Below are 12517 nucleotides of genomic sequence, written 5' to 3'. Positions count from 1 at the left end.
AAAAACAGGACATGACAAACATCGAAGTCGCTGAAAGCAGCTTAATGGCATTATTATTCTTAATTAAACGCAATGGCATGGGCCTACGGACGGAGGTTCAACAGAGGAAAATCAGCTCCTGCCATCAATCGAACCCTTAGATTAGAACTAACTCGCTGAGAATAACCGCAGATGGACATCTAAGTGAACCTAAAGACTACGTCGTGGGAGCAACAACAGACGAAAAACCTAAATTTAACGAAAAAGTACAAAACATCGGGATCGTAGCGACTAAAAGCGCAAAACTTTTTAGATCAGGAACGAAGGAAAACACAGACGTCAGCATCAAAGCTACAAGAAGAATTCTCAAATTCACCTGTAGACCACTGCTAGACAATCGACAACCCATCCAAGGAACCTCCATGCGCATGCCCTAAAATGGCACTAAAAGATTACTATAAATGGAGACAAAGTGGGAAAACAACCATCATAACTGGAACATGGAAAATCCGCTTTGCTTAACAGGACAAACGAGAAAATTCCGCTTTCCCTCCCCCCCGTTCGTCCTAGGAGAGCATTTTGAGCAAACCTAAAATTATTTCAACCTCCGTTTCAACTGTCTTTATGTAACATATGGGTAAAACAACATACCATTAGACAAACTATTCTAACAAGGCCAGAAACACCAAATGGCGGGTCAGGGATAGATGGAGGGGGATGGGGGGATAGAAATAGGGGATGTTACTTAGGGAATAAAGGTTGCTCAGATAAATACCGCCTCCAATTATTAGCTTCATCGGGCATGTGTGTGTATAAAGTAGCTACAGAACGTGTGAGTGTGGCATGGACTGGACGGGAGGGGAAAAGGCGGGAACTACCACCGGGCGTCGCCCTTCTGTGAAAACACCGAATGTTCTTCCACTTAGGGGGAATGTGTTTCGGTTAGTTCAGGTTAGCAACTTCACCACGAACACCCGCCGTGATTTTGGGCTGCAAAAAATTTTAAATACCCGAACGTTGCGCATATCTTGACATGTGCGGCATGACGTGTGTGATTCTACTTCATGTGGAGCCATGCCCGATGAAGCCAGGAAGTAGAAACACGCGTCGCGGCATCGCCCAACGTCCTCTTTCATTTTAATTTGACCGCTCGATTCCTTTTGCGAATCAACAGTTTCTTGGCCGGTACATGGGCAAATTTTTCAACTTTCCATATTCTCGTTTCGAGCTTTCTGTTTTTAAATAAAGATTTTTTTTATTGTTCGTTTTGTTTCGAAATGGCACATTAAAATGCGCGATTATAACGTCAAGCTCTGAGGCGCCCCTTAATTTAGGCATTTAGGTAAAATACATTTTCAGACGTTTTAACGGTGGGCTTATTCTTGAGAATAAGAATGGTGTTTTAGGTGCTAGAATAACGCTTTAGTTACAGTGCCACCTGGAATACTTGTAAAGCGCAATAAGGAATGATATTGTTTTGCCTGGGACCAATCAACGTGCTGTATAAACGTGTCAAGGGTGGGAGTAAGTTAAAAGACTTAATTATTCCATTTTCCAAGATATTTAAATTAAAGAACTAAATTCAGTGATAAACGCACTCTAACTTTTTACATGCATAACAAATGAATACATGATAAACGGAAGCCATACAGGCCTAGAATTGAAAATGACAACAAGATATTTCGTGTTTCATCTGGAACGTATATTATGTACGTCCTTAGGTGCTTGAAAGGAAGAAAGATTACTGTTATAGATCCCGCAAGTTATGCATGGTAACTGATGACATTCGAGCCTCTTAAAATTAAATGGTCACAATCGGAACGATATCAAGAATGAAGATCTGCCAGAACCATTAAGACTGTGGTGCGAATTTGGCCCACCCTATACGCGTATCGTAATTAGTGATAAGGCTTAATTTATGAATTGGTCTTGCATCAAAGTGTAGCACCGTTGAAATCAAACCGATTTATCGAACACATATTGGAATATGATGTATGGCCCGGGTTTTTGTGATGACATTTCCGAAACGATTACAACAACACCACACTCGATCTACATTAAATTAAACCAACTTTACATTGCAGCAGGAAAACTTTCTTCGTCCGATTTGCATGATATTTAGGGTATATTGCTTCATTAGCAGTGGTTAATTTTGCGACATTTAAGTCTTTATGTTTGCCAGAATAATCGTCGTAATTAATCGCGTTTCGAATTGGCAGCTGAGCTCAGATGCAGTCAAAGTGGTACCACCCGAAAAAATGGCTGTAACAATAAAACGCGAAACTGTATCACGTGCGCCTGCTTTTTATATTACCAAAAGGTAATTAAATCGAATAGCCGAATTGTACGTTGCATATACGTTTTACGTACCGTACACACGTACCACCGAGGACTCGTGGCCGACAGCCAATCAGATTCAACTCCGGGTAGCCGGGTGTCTTGTGATAACCACCTGCCGCCTACGGGTGCTTTTACCACCATCACAATCGAAAATGTACCCGAAAATTCTGTGAAATTATTATTTTCTTTATAGGTGACGATGCAGTCCCAGTATGTACTAATATGAGTCCGTTCTTGGTTTGGGAACTAACCTAGAGCTTTCTCTTCTAAGGGTAGTTTTCTTCTTATATTATTCCAGAGATCCGCCATGTTTTTACTTCACGCAGTTATTTGGAAGGGGATTTGGTCTAAAATGATTCAGTTTTACTGCTTTTTTATACGTGAGAATAAGCAGCCGCAGGGTATCTGCTTCTGCTACATACCAAAGCTCCTCTTTCGCCAATTCTAATGATATTATATAACAGGCTCTATTCATATCTCGTTCCTCCATAATTTCATTATTGCGTATTCTACAATTGGCGCCGGCATCTCGGCTACCAGGTAGTCCGAGGTTAGTTGTTCCAGTAATTCCATCTTTTAAATGCTTGGGCAGTACCAACCCAAGTTACGCTGTCCTCCTTTTTGAACCATTTCTATTTTCGAACCACTTTTCGATCATTCCCTTCTCAAATGGCTCTTCCTCAAGATGGATGGACAGTTTTCGATTTTTTTAATCTATTATAATTGCGGTCACTCACTATTGACGGCAAGTGGCCGTTTCGTCATTTTTATTATTATGTGAAAGCGACGATGCAGTACCGAAGTTCCCGGAATACTCTGCGCTGTGGTCAATTTTGAAACTTTCAAAAATTCTCTTTGAGTTACCGGTGTGTCCTAGTCAGTTTGGGGCTCTTTGGTGAAAATCGATATTTTCAAGCAAAACTCAAATGAGCTTTCAAGTCAAATCTGAAGCTTTGCATCATAGGGTAGTTGTCCCCGAAGTTCGTGAGGCAATTATTCATTTGTGAAAGAACCATTGGTCGTACTGCATTTGTGCTTTCGAACAAATCAGTAGGATTAAATGGGAAGATGAAGACCAAGACCTCGGACGTCACTAGCGATAAATATGTAGATATGTCGTTGGTTTGTTCGAAGGTAGAAATGTTATTTTAGTAAAATCGGTGTCCTGTTCTGTCCTTAGAAGCGTTTTAGATAATTTTAGACCAAGATTTAATGCCTTAATGCAATCTCGATTTAAAAAAACCTAGATGCTCACTAATGTTCTTTTCAACCTAAAGTGCATTCGGGCGTATTAGACTAAAATCGATTGAGAATTTTCGATGTACATTATATCACTTACGAGGTTTACCCGGAAAATTCGTATAAAAATGAAACAAAAAATATATTTTACGTTAAATCAGGTAATAAAATTTTGTCCGCTTCAAAATAATCTGCCTGAGACACTATGCACTCGCGCCATCTTCGTTTCCATTGCCGGAAACCTTCTTGGAAGTCCTCTGTTTTGCGGTTTTTCAGCTCCACCTATCCACATCACACAAACGCCGCCCCCGAAGCACAATCTTGCGTTTGGGAAATAGAAAAAAGTCACACGGTGCCAAATCCGATGGATAAGGGGGGCCGTTCAGTCGTGGTAATCCAATTTGAGGTCAAAAAATCATGCACAATTAGGGAAGTTTGCGCAGGGGCATTGTCGTGATGGAGAATCCACCGCTTCTCTTGGGCCAAAGGCGGTCGAATTCCGAGCCACGCGAGCTTTGAAGTGTTGGAGGACATCAGTGTAGAAGTTTACATTAATAGCCTGACCTAGAGAGATGAATTCTCGTTAGATGATTCCCTGGTAATCGCAAAAAATCGTCGACATTGTTTTGATATTCGACCTCGATTTATTGTAAAATAAAGTTTTTGCGTCACTTTTTTATGAACCTTCCGGACATACCTCGTGTGTTTGCACGGCTTTAGACGTGCACAGACCTCACCTGAACCAAACCGCAGTGACCGACCTTGAAAGTTGTATCCAGGCGATTTTCTCATTCATGAAATCGCCGTGTTTGTGGGTATTTTGGAAACTGACGAGTTGGGAGACGCTGAAGAGGAAACAATGAAAGTTAAATAATACAACTTAGTTCCAATTTCTGCTTGAAACGATTACCTGGAGAGGCTTCCAATTTGAGAAAGATTACATATTTGCTTATTAAAATGAATCCAGTACCTTTCCTACCTCTGTCTTTTAATCCTTAAATTAACCAAAGCAATAAATCATGGGAACATCATCACCAGACAGCAGACAAAAAAAAGGGCCGGTGATAAACAAAAGATACAAAAGTAACAATAAAAAAACTCCATCAAACGATCGCGTCAGACCCTAAACAAAACACTTTTACTTGTGGCTAATAAACATTAATAATGTATTGGGTGTGCAGCGTGGAAGCGCCACAGCTGTCTTGTTGTTCTAGTCACACGTGCTCGCGAGTCTGCTAAACCGACTAGACGAGATTACTGTAAAGTCTTTTTTGTCCATTCATTCTTCCTTCTCTTTCACCGTCTTCTTACACAGATTGTCCACCTTGTCTCGTCTAATGAATGCGGCCCGTTCTTGGCGATCAGCTTGTAGAGAAGGAACTTTTGGTAACACCAAGAAGTTGTCCAAAATGTCGTACACCCAGGAAATTGTTCGGACAAAGGGGGACACCCGACGCAGATGGCAATACGAATTATGAACACCCATCAAACTGGCCACTTAAAGCTGCATATCTTATGAGGAGCCCCAATAAATTAATTCGCTAAGAGTGGAAAAAATAATCGACGGCTAAAGAATTTTGGATGTTTAGCGCGTGTGAATACAGGTGATCAACCAAACTACAGGTACCGTTAATTGGTTCACCTGCTTCATTGGGTTCCTTTCGCAAAAACGGCGACGAAATGGGCCACTGTCGTTTGAAAAATGCGACATGACCCTGGGCCCTGCCCACCTCAAACCTCGCCTTGAAGAAGAATAGATTCATTAGAGGGATCAAGGTTACAGATGTTCAATTTGTCAGATCGGGTCGGATTCGGGGGGTATTTCCGGGGTTGGAGATCATTTGTTTTGATGGCGAATTTCATCCATCAAGAGATATAGCTATGTCAGACTTGTTAATTGCCCGAGAAACATCACGACTAATGTGTTCATACGCATATTTAAACCCGATAAAATTTGCATGTTAAATTAGTAGGTACCATCTCTGCAGAAAACGTGTTCAGTGACGATAGGGTGTGGTTATTGAATATAACGACATAACACTTATCGAAAAGCCACAACACACCTCCCACGGATAATAATTGGAGGGCGAATCATCGCACCTCGTTACGAAAAAATTACGAAATATACAGTTGCAGTTGGATGTGTACCATGTATTTACGCTACTGATATTATTAAAGGTTAGTTAGCCTTTATTGCCAGACACGTTGAATTGAGACAATGTGATATGATGTGCAATCAATTTGCATAAACGAACGTCAGTAATGAAACATTAAATGAGATGCCGTAACAATTTAATGTCTCTCGGGGATTTTTAAGATTGAATTAAAATGTGATTAGTATCTGATACAGGTAACCGCATTGGAAAAGGTCGAAATACTTATGGCGGGGTATATGTTGGTGGAACGATAAAGGATCTAGCTTCCCGAAGTGGCAAAGCAGAAAAGACGAGAAAGAGGAATCAAGGAGATAATCAAGAATATACGTCGGAAATTAATTTGATCCTAGTGATGATGATGAAGATGAATGTTAGTTAGACATCTATAATTTGTGACCATTTTTCATTACCATACTTTCCACAATGTTCTTCGCACATCAGTCCCTAGTTACGGAGTCTATCAAGTATTTTCGCCCTAAATCTGGAACTCCACAGTCAATCATAGATGAACTCATGGTGCAGGAGATCGACTTCTTCAGTTTGCCGTTGTCGCTCAAAAACCGAAATTAAAAAGCAGCACTTAAAGTTTTTTTTTAATTTTTGGAAATACTGCGACTTTTGAAAAATCATGCAAAAAATACATGAACATTCTTCAGAGTCTCAGTTGCATATTCGTTGATTCGCTTTTGTACCCCTTTTAGTTCCTGAGATATCCGGGTTCAAAGTGATCAGAGCGTTTACGCGATATTTTTGATATGTTTCAAGGCGACTTTGAAAAATGTACCGAAAATCAAAAGAAATGTCCCTTTTATCACCGAATAGATCTGTTTCACGCAGAAAAATTGAATTTTCGCGTACAGGCCGAGCTTATCCTGCTACAGCTTCTCACCAAAACTGCGCAAAATAATATTCGATCAAATTGAAACCAAAGAAGCCGTTTAAGGCTCATGTCCTGGAGACGCGTTGATCCAGCAGGACCAGGAGACTGGCCACGTCACTGGACACCTTCGCGGCGCATTTTCAGTAGTTTATTTTGACATGATAGCGGACTTCCAAATTTTTTCACGAAAGAAAAATTCCCATCAAATCTGGCCTATCCGAAGTCATCATCTACTAACAAGAACATCATTAGCAGTTCACATTAGGCCTATCCGATTCTCCTATTTCAGACATTAGACACATGCGAAGTGTTCTGAATAGAAAGCAACATGAAGATAATAGAACAAGAACGAATCGATAATTCATTCATCAAGCCGACTATTTTCCGGCTTCATTCACGTTAACTGAAGATAATGAAGATTAGTGATCTGGCCGGGGTATCGAAAGGGGATCGATATATTTCATTTAGAGCCGTCGAGTGCTTTGAGAAAGGAAGCAATATGGTGCTGAAAAGGGCTCGTCGCAGACTCGAATTTTAAAGCAATTTAAGGCACAATTATTATCGAATAATCCAAAAATCAATAGTTTACCTAAAATTGGGTTTGCCACAAAATTGCACCTGAAGTTAATGGATACAACCAAAAAAACACTTTCAAACTGCCAATTATTGAATTATCTCAAGGGTTTTTTAATCTTAGTGCGTGAAACAATGTTTGTGAGTATTTTTCTAAGTGCCAAAAAGGCGAAGATAGGCGCTAAAATCCCAGATGATTGCTCAGTCTAATATCTAAATTCACACTTTTAGGGCAAATTACAGTCCCTTTTTAAGGGTTGCTGATTTATATCTAGTGATTGACGGCTTACAATATCGATTGCAGCGTTTAATGGGACTATTATCTGCAATTTTGACCAGAGTAGAGCTCGATAAATGGCACTTGGAAAATACCATGGCGTACAAGTTTATCGACTTCAATTAATCCAATTACGATATTGCTCGCTGAATCGAGTAATCTCAGATTGTTTCTGTCTCTTTCGCGATAAAGAGGAAATCTCTTAATTTATACTTGAATTTCTTGTTTCAGAGACATCCTCGTTAGCACACGGAATTTGCTAATTTGACCGCGACGCATCAAAATGATCTGCGCATCATTCATTAACTGAAAAAATCCAACGTGGTAATTGAGCTAAAGCTCTAAATTTAGGTTCGTTTAATCTGATTTTCCGCTTTGTGAACTTACGGTTAGAGCTGATTCATAATCCCTTTAGCTTGAGAAGCAAAAATTACTGGGAACAAATCCCAATCTACCATTTGGTTTGCGTTTTCTTTTTCTGAAATATCTTCACTTTTCTTAGGTGGAGACCATATTCAATTTATATCACCACTGAAAAGTCACTAATAGCGCTGTCTTCAAATCACACGTATCTTCTGTCGTGCGTGTCCTCACCTTTTGCCTCTGAAGAGTGATAAAGATTAAGCACGTAAAGCAATTTTTTTAATATTGGGTTTCCAATACAACTCGCGTTTAAAGTCGTCCATTCATGTCCATTATTGGATTTGTTTTTTTGTTTTCTGGCAATTATATCAATTAGTTTGGGAATGACTTATGCGTGTTGCCGAAACTCGATCAGTAGTACCAAACCTATTACCTACTTCTTTGAAAGAGGAGAGATCCAATAAATCAAATAAAAGAATTTTCGGGGTCAGTTCAGGTTACTTCAGGCTAGTCGCTCGCGTCAGGTCAGTACGGGTTATTTTCGGCCAATCCACACTGCCTACCAAGGAAGTCTATTCTGGTGACCTCAAGTGATTGGTTCGCATTTCTTGATAATAATTGGAATTAGCAGTTTTAGCCTCGGATTTCTGTGAGTGAAATGACGCTAAGGAGACCCTAAGCTCTCAGCGCTTTGGCGCGCCGAAAAGCTCACCTTTAGTTTTCCCAAATATCCATTTTGGAAGGAAAAAATCTTTAATTAAGACCAGACCCGTAATTTAATATTCTCAGACCCAGACCGTATTTCTCCTGAGATGTATTAAGTAATTATGCTTAGGCCGATAAGACAATGCATCCGTCAACCCAATAATCCCCGTCTATGACATTTAATTAAAAATAATAAAGTCGGTAATTCTGTATCATTTGTAAGGCATATTTGTTTAGCCTGTGTGGTCTCTATATTAATTTTGTCTCACAAAAACCGATATCCACCTTAATAGAGCCCTTAGAGTCCATTAGGGTGGAGTTATCCTATACCTTGTTACGAAAAAAAGGGCTTTCCTAATTAATACGATTTTTTTAACTTTGTTTATAAAAAAGACAATTTAGGGTTGCGTCATCTTTCGGTTTTGTATGTTCGAGTCATTTATTAATTTATGACAATAAGAGAACAAAAGGTTTGTTAAATTGCTTATGTTTGATGTGTAGCGGATAGCGATTTACATTAAATTTAATTAATACAGCAAATTATTTTTTATCTGAAGGGCACATAAGATGGATAGGAGCAATCTGACTATTGAAGACAGTCCTGAATCTCGATTCGTTCAGAGATAGAAAGCGAAATGATTAATCTGCGGTTGGGGAGAGGTGTTAAACTTTAACAGATTTGTAGAATATTCTGTTTGTCGTCCATCCACTAACACCCCTCGTATAGATTCCGAGATAAGTGAGAGCTTTGTTTAACGTGACAGTTGACAAATTTCCATTTGCAATGGCTTTATTTCAGCTTTCGGATTTCAAGAAGGTTCCAAAATTTATTTCGGAAATTAAGTTAAAAAAATGCATTTTGGCGTGAATTGAAAGGGGAAGAGAAGCCACCTCGTAAAACGCCATCAATCATTTAGGGTTGGAAAAACTAGTTGCTACGGTGCTTTCGCCAAACTAACGGTGAAGTTGCGTGAAGAACTCTTCGCTGTTGCAAGGTTTTTTCCGAGAATTTTATCAATTCACAGAAAAATTACAACTAGTCTTTGCAATGAGCATTGCAATTTTGCATATAGAGTACAAAGAGCCCGAATAATTTTGGGGGAGAAAGAATTTTAGCTCTAACAAGCCAAAGTTTTTAATTAAAAAAATTAAGGGTTGTTTTCTCGGAAAGAGGGTTGAACGTGGCCGATGTTTTGAAATTCAAAATTGGGGACTGAAATTAACAATAAATACTGAATTTATTCCATTTAGATCGACCACACTCCGCTCTAAAGCTACATTCAATTATTTAGGTACTAAATTTGGAATTAAATAACCATTTTGGTTGCTCCAATCATATTTACAGACTTACACCTTGAAGAAGTACTATTGTACTTTCATTTACATCTGACGGAGTGCGTGAGGGAGGAAATGTACAAGGGGTCGATATTATCAAAAGGAGATATTATGGAAGATGTGGAACGTTTGATGTGTGACGCAGCGTGACTTGCGATTCAGAAAGGACGCTTTTGTGCAATTTAGAGGAAACCTCACACGTCGACGATCTTCATTTCGTTATCGAAAAATGCCTTTCGAGACAAATGTAATTAAAATTTTCACGTTTCGCTGAAGCCCGAGATTTTCCGCTAATTAAGGCAAGTTAATAATGTATTGCTAAGAAGCGGGTTAAGCACTGGATTCCAGTTCCGGGGTCCGCGGAGAAACAGCTTAAGCTGCATACCGCTCAGCTTCAAAACAGCTGCAACACTAAAAAAAATTTCTCCATAATAAGTTGGAACAGGACGCTTGGAGCTTCGAACATTCGATATTTATATAAATGAATAAATGCCGATGTACGGCCAACACGAGTGTCCTAACGATGACCAAAAACGTCCGGTACTGATGGATCCAGGAGCTTAACTAGGCTGCGTGAATCACATCGAACTCGGTCCAAAAGTGAAAAATTGCTCGATTTTTAGTCGAAAATTATTTTTTAATTTATTGTAAGTTGCGAGAATAATGTAACCAATAAATATGTTCAGTTTTTACACTGATAGGCACGTTGCCAATAAAAAAAAGGATATTGATATCATAAATTAAACAGATTATCGTTGGTGTCATTGTTATGCATGAAACTCGTCGATGGTAATGACGCATTTAAAAAGCACTTAAAAATTTCAACTTTATCTGGTCTATTCATGCAACTAAAAAATTATCAGTCGTTCAGTTTAAACGCTAATTTTCAACATTTTAGTAATTTGAATACCGACACGCCTGCGATCGTACATTGCATGTATGCTAATTAAGACACTGTCACATTTAACCTGACATTTCTTGCTTAAATTGCTGTTCGAAGCTCCGTAAACTGGACTGGGACATTTTAAAGTTATTTCGATATTATACACATTTATACGAAATAGCCGTCTAAAACATAAAAGTTACTGGCGGCCCCGTTATGCCTTTTAAATTCGGTTCAGAACCATTTTTATCGTTATTTAATAATCGCGGTAAAATTAAGAACCCCCTGTTTATTAGTTGCTTTTTGGGAGTAGTCGTATAAGGAAGAGGCTTTCTCTCGTCTCAAATGGAGTTGAGAGAGTGAAATTCTCGCAATTAAATTATGGTAGAAATGGCGCTTCGCTACCAACAAAGGCATGCTTACGATTACATGTGTTAGGTATCATTGCGGTTATTAATCAAAACGGACATTCTTCATTCATACTTCAGTGAAGTGTGTATAGTCGGAGGAAACATGAAAGTGACACCGCTTGACGGATGATGAGTACAAAATTGATGGTTGTGCACCACACGCGGCTACATCGCCGAAGAATCTCGTGGTATGTTTCAGCCTCTTATATAATTGTCCTTTGTCCCAATCCATGAGGAGGAAAATTGGTGTCGTAATTGGACGTTAATCCTCGTTAATTCTGCACAGAAAAATAATTTTTTGAGAGAAATATCAATCAAACGTAAGCGACGCCGCGGTAATTGGGAGCAACATCTTCGATGTGGGGGCCTTCAGTTAGGGACTCGCGGGGAAGTCGAATCGTTTGATGTTTACATGAATTAGTTGACTTGAATTTGAGCAGGGGATTACGTTGAAATAAAAAATGCTTCGCTCGATTTTTGGAAGGTTTTTTTTTATTTTTGAAGTGGCTGCAAACGCACGCACCTCGCCCGAGACCAACTCTAGTTATTGGGGAGAGACTTCCCATTTTCAAAAAAAAAAAAAATTGAGTATTCTGGTTCGTACAAGACGGAGCCAGGTTTATTTGAACGGTGGTTCGCAAGTTGAATTCCAGTTAATTTAGGTTTGCTTCAATATTTTTTCAATGCAGCCAGAAGCTGAGAAGAACCAAGCCGGTTCAGATATCGTATCAATTTGTTTACATGACAGGGATTCCCTTCTTGCCAGTAGCTTCTGCTGCGTCCTGAGGTTTTACTTAAAAAATTCAAAACCGTCGACCGTATTAACTTTCAAAAATTAAGTTATTTTCCGTTATTTGAGACTTACACTCATGATTCAACTTTTTCGCTTGAAATTTCAGGTTAGTCCAGGCTCGATTGGTTTTTCCCTTAAGGTTTCGGCTATTGAATTTCGAAATACTTGTACTCGGAGAATTGAGAGTAAAAAAATTCCGAATAAAACCCGAGCAAACGTGAAGCTTGGCCGAAATCAGCTGAATAATCATCGGTTTTCACATTTTAAAATTCGAACTCGGCTTCAAATTCATAGACTTCTCATCGAAACTGAGCTTCTGCGGTGTTTTCGTTTGCGCGGTAATTTTGGGCTTTGAACGTCGTAAAAACGATTGAATTTTTTCTCGTTTGAGTTCGAAAAACGAATTTCAGGACGGTGACAAAAATTTGGGGCCGCGAATCGGAGTCCCAGAAGTAATTTAAAACCCTTGGGGTTCTCAAACTTTATTTCGAGTCAGCTAGCCAGAAAATCAAGTCGGGCCCCAGTTTCCGTTATGAAATATTGATTTGTACCTGCTTAGCTTTCTGTCAAGGCTGCTGCCACAG

The sequence above is a fragment of the Euwallacea fornicatus genome, chromosome 8 (genome assembly GCF_040115645.1).
Source record: "Euwallacea fornicatus isolate EFF26 chromosome 8, ASM4011564v1, whole genome shotgun sequence".
NCBI lineage: Eukaryota > Metazoa > Arthropoda > Insecta > Coleoptera > Curculionidae > Euwallacea > Euwallacea fornicatus.
Note: the sequence above shows the minus strand (reverse complement) of the source record.